This window comes from Scomber japonicus, chromosome 18 (genome assembly GCF_027409825.1).
Source record: "Scomber japonicus isolate fScoJap1 chromosome 18, fScoJap1.pri, whole genome shotgun sequence".
Taxonomy (NCBI): Eukaryota; Metazoa; Chordata; class Actinopteri; order Scombriformes; family Scombridae; genus Scomber; species Scomber japonicus.
This window is the reverse complement of record NC_070595.1, coordinates 13,959,993-13,965,856: the sequence shown is the minus strand read 5'-3', so window position 1 is coordinate 13,965,856 and position 5,864 is coordinate 13,959,993.

Genomic DNA, 5,864 nt, shown 5'->3' with positions numbered 1-5,864 from the left:
AGCAAACAATCAAGACACCTATTATTTTTCCCTTTCCTAAAAATTCAATATTTCCAACTACCCCCGCTCTCCTAAATTTGTTCTGTGTCCTGAAGTTAAAACAGTTGAACCACAAGGAAGACTGATCAGTTTCAGAAAAAGAATCTATCTACCATGACCTAGTTGGTTAACTCCAACTTTTCCTAATTCTTTTCTCTCAATACACGCATAAAGCTGTATAAGGAAAATTATATCATAGAGACCATTGATAAAACTGGCGGTGAAGTTGCCTTTAATGTGAGTCAGAAATATTTGCTTTTAATAACACAACTGAAACTGAGACTTTGTAAAAGGTCTTAAATTTTACAAGTTGACACGTTATTACAGTTAGTTGCCGTTAACTCTTCAGATTTCAGTACAAGTGTCTATTTATTGAAGCTCAGTAAAAATGAAATCTTGTTCTATTGGATGATAAAAATCTGGACTGGAATGATAACTCATCAAAATCCTTGAAAGCTACTGCAATTAAGCTGGGTCTCTATTGATTAATCAAAGAGGCGACTGGAATTGGAACACTCGCAGTTCAGTCCTTGACCTTATTTTTGCAAATCAATGATCTAAATATGCATTGTCTGGAGTAATTTATAGACAGATGCATAGACGATTCATTCATCCATCAGATCAGTTGTTAATGTATGCTGTTAGGAAAATGGTCAAAAAATGGAGAACACATTCCTGCTCAGTTTTATGACAGAGTGGCGACAACATGCAACAAATATACAACTGCCTACAAAGTACAATCTTGGCAAACTAAATTACCATGGATACATTCTGCAATTACTCAAACGAAGGCCTCTCTCTCAAACTGTATAGATCGTCAAAAACATTGAAGCTTAGGGTATCTAACCTAAAACTTGCAGACACGTGAAGCTGTCATAAAGCTGGTGAAATTGAGAAGAAAAATAATGAAAATATTTTAATTTCTCTATAAATACCTCTTATGCCTGAAGCTGAAAAGATTGAAAGCTCTTGGATTATTTTGTTACATGTCTTAATGTACTAGCATCTAACTTTGATACTCCTCCGAACCCCGCATCTGTTTTCTTCTATATCCCAGCGGTTCTCATTCTCTGAGATTACACAATGAGCTGTCTGATATTTTGAACTCTTTGAAAAAATCTTATGCTTGTGATATTTATGGTTTGAATATGCATTGTTTTAAGACTGATGGTGACAGCTTTATATCTATCCACCACTATTTTATCAATCTCTTTAGGCTGTCTCCCCCCGGCTGGAAAACTGCTTAATCAATCCCATTTTTAAATCTGAGGATCCAAATAATTTCTATTACAGTTTGACATCCATTCTAAGCAATCAAGTATCAAAATTATTAGAAAAACTTCTAACCAATTAAACAACCATGTTGAAAGCAATAACCTCCTCAATAACTTTCAGTATAGTTTCTGCTCTACCCTTTCACTATCAACCATGTCTGCATTAACATTATATACTGAACAAATACCTACATCACTCAAAAAAGGTAATTTCACTGTTTCTCTAAACTGAAGCCTCTGATACAATGAATCATCAGACTCTGCTGAACTAACTCTTCTTTTGTACTTTATTTATGTTGTAAGTAGTTGTTAACACCGCTGTAAATAAAACAATGCATTCAGTAATTATTTAATTTTAATTCATTTATCATTTTTTTTAATTTTTAATTAATCTCTTGAGTATAGAGAGGAGCCTATCCATTCGTTCTCTGCTCTCCTGTGTTCTCCTCTCCTCTGTCTCTGCAACGTAATGTCTTTCCTCGTGAGCTGAAGAAGCTCATCTTCTTTCTGTCTTTCTCTTAGGTGGCTCTGGCTTCCAAGGACAGATAATGCAGTATGATCATCCAATTGGAACAGCAGCTTTCTTGTTGATAGCATCAGTTTTAACACACCTATGACTGTAATACTTCTTTTCTCTCACAAAAATAACATCATTGACAGAGAGATGCAGTAAATTGTGTTATTCAATCTATAATGTAGCTATAATGAAATTCCAAACTGTTATGTAGCTTAATAAAATAAAGCAAAATGTAATATAGACTGATCTGTTCTGTGGAATGGGTTTCCATGGCCGAGCAGCTGCATCCAAACCATACATCAGCAAGTGCAATACAAAGTGTTGGATGCAGTGGTGTAAAGCACACCGCCACTGGACTCTAGAGCAGTGGAGACGGGCACCAGCGCACAAAGCAAGGTCCATAAAGACATGGATAAGAGAGTTTAGTGTGGATGAACTTGACTGGCCTGCATAGAGTCTTGACCTCAACCCGATAGAACACCTTTGGGATGAATTAGAGCGGAGACTGAGAGCCAGGCCTTCTTGTCCAAAATCAGTGTGTGATCTCGTAAATGCGCTTCAGGAAGAATGGTCAAAATTCCCATAAACACACTCCTAAACCTTGTGGAAAGCCTTCCCAGAAGAGTTGAAACTGTTATAGCTGCAAAGGGTGGACCGACGTCATATTAAACCCCATGGATTAAGAATGGGATGTCACTTAAGTTCATATGCGAGTCAAGGCAGGTCAGCCAATACTTTTGGCAATATAATGTATGTCTTAAAAACTCAATATACCACTCAGCCCTAAAAGAACATAACATTTTGGAGAGTGTACAGACGTGTTCAGCTCACTGTGAGACTGTGGCGGCACAAATGAGACTATGGCGGGCCGCCACAGTCTATATAATTAATAGGAAACACTGGGTGTCATTTGGATAAACTGACCACATATTAGGAATATGGTTACTCTCTCACCTGAAAAATATTAAAACTTAATAAAGGGACATATCAAGAGTCCTAGAGCGAAAATTACAGCACCTTGGCCTGGCTCAAAATCTCCTCCATATCGCAATCCGGGATAGGTTGGGCTGTGAAGGATCCATCTGTTGGATCTTCCAGATTCAGGAAAAGAAGGCTGCATTTCTTGGCCACATTTGAAGGAACCTTTGAAATGGGACATCCTTGGGACAGGCTGTCTTCAAATCCAGCCTTTGAATGATGAGTCCCCTGAATGGAGACACAGCTCACCCGTGCTGTTTCAGACACACACCTACATGCAATCATTCTTTTAACAATGTCCCATTGTCTCCTAGTTTGGTCGTTCACCACAAAGGAAACCATTGAACCAAAGTAACTACAAACTATACAATAGAGCTCATAAGATCCAAGCCAACTTTCCCCTTGGACTCACCACTGCACTGCACTTTCATATTTTAATGCCCTGACTTTTCAAAACTACATGCATAACCTAGCCATATTTTACTTTCCAGAATAATAACTCCTTTCCAACACTTACTGCGCTACTTCAAAGACACAACATAAGACAAGAACACATAACTAGATTAATTCCACATGCACTTATCCAACATCGGCTTAGAGAAACAACTATGTTCAGAGACAATCTTACACATACATTAAACTCTGGAATGCCATATTACATTAGAGCAAAAATATCTATTACACACTTCAAACAGGCATATAAGCACTATTTGATGGAAGGACACACCTGTAACCACTGAGCCAACTCACATACATCACACTCACTCCTCTTCAGTTGTCACTTTGGTTTATGTTTTGCTGTTGGTTTGTATCTGTGATTGTTTCTGCTTTTTATTCTGTGTTTCTGTCTTTTATGTGCTGCAGAACAGGAACCTGCTATTAACCATTCTTAAGTGAGTCAGTTTGAATGTAATACATTTTAACATCTGTGATATTTCTTTTAATCTTTTTCCTGTATAATAAAATAGGAAATCTGACACCTGGCAACAAAGGGATTTACATTCACGTACAAATTACAAATTAACTCAGTATTTAGACTTTTATTCAGTGTCATCAAAGTCTGATCATATAATGTCTGATCATGGAGCACTTTCACTCAGAGCCCTGAGACCATAACTGATTATGACAATTCAGCTCCAGTTCAGAGAGATGAATTGAAGCATGAAGATAATTTGAAAAAGTCAGTGTAATTGACGCTGACAGTTGTAGGATGACTGTACATTGGGTGCTGTTTCCCTTCCGAAAGGAGGTTTGGTGCTGCGAGCGGTTGGCTGTATAGGCTCGATGCTGATGCCAAGCTCCCTCGGGTGCTGTGGTGAGTCAGGTTCCCTGTCGCAATGCATTTACTACAACAGACATGCTCTGGGGAGTCCATGACTGATCTCTCGGCCCTGCAGTGAGCCATTTGCGTGTGCATGTGCATGTGTGTGTTATTGTGTGTCTTGGAGTGGACAAGCGTGTAGACACAGCATTTGTCCTGTACAACTACAAACTATAAGAAAGACTTTAGAGCTATTTGATGATGTCAAATACTTTGACCTATAGTAGCACATGGCTAACACTCATCTTACGTGCAGCATGCATGCATGTGCAAGTGTGATTGTTTGCTTGTGCTTGCGGTATGCAGAGCTGCAATATGTTACAGTTCCCTTTATATTATTGTATACACATGGATTACTACTACCAGGAATAGTAGTACTACCAGCATTTGTTTCATGTGGATTAATAATACAATGTACATGCTGGTGTATGCAGGTTTGCCATGTAAAAGTAGTGCACTGTGTCTGCTCATATGCGTAATGGCATTAACACATCAATGACAAAGATTATTTATTTCAAAATGTAATTAGAGGATAAACCCCTTGAGATGCACCATCTCATTTTCAAGGGGGATCCTCAGGCACAAAACATAAAACTTACAACGTTGAAATGAAACAAAATACATTAGTAATAATAATGCTAATAAATTAAACAATACAACAGCACAGAACAGTCAACAGAGTAACATCAACCAGGCCAGACACATACACATAAGGGGTCTCACACCATTCTAAACCCCGCCTGCTACATCTGTTACATGTGTTATTTCTACAAAGAAAGAACAAGAACATTAGATCAAAGTACTGAGTCTACTTAATAACTGACATGAGGGCAAATGCAATCAAAAACAAGAACACGTAGAATTAAGGTAAAAGCAGAGACATCTTGAGTTCATGGAAAGAAGTAATCTATCTCAGTGAGTTAGGCAAATGATTTCAGTCTGATGGTGTTTCATACCTAAAAATCTTCTGTGCTTTACTCAAACCGAGGACCTTGTTACTATTAGGCCAACCACTCATCTATGAGGGCATCCTGCACTGCAGGTTTTTAACAATTACCTAATCATATATATATATATATATATATATATATATATATATATATATATATATATATATATATATATATATATATATATATATATATATTATACTGTGTAACAACAACAAAAAGGCTGTGAACAAAATACAAACATCAAGATAAATGCCATGCTTTGATTTTCATTAAGTTAAAAATGTCCTGAACATTTTGTTGTGATAGTGTGTGACCCACCTTAACTCAGCTACCTGGCATCTGAGCATCAATAACAACTGAGTGTCTGTAGTGCTCATGTGTGTGCTCCCTGTGTGAGAATCTGTCTGGGTGTAAGTTAGCAGACCTCCCTACCTCACTCATGGCTCCTTCAATTTACAGTCCTCAGCTCACAACCCTCCTCCTAAAAATGGCATCAATGCAACTCTAACCAAACGCATCACTCCCTGACAAAAGTTCAATAATTTTGGGCCTGTCCAACCAAAAGAAACAGTCAGTCGCCAAAAATGACCTATAGTTACGTTTGAGTGATAGACACTATCTAGTGACTATTGTAATTATGACCCCGAGAAGTGAGGTGGCGGGTTGGGTGGCTGTTTAGATGATAACTTGCAAAAAGTTAATTTGATTTGTGATGCCAACTATGATTGTCATAGTGTTTACTGATGACATGATATCAGAGGTTGCCTAACAAGTGATCAGGT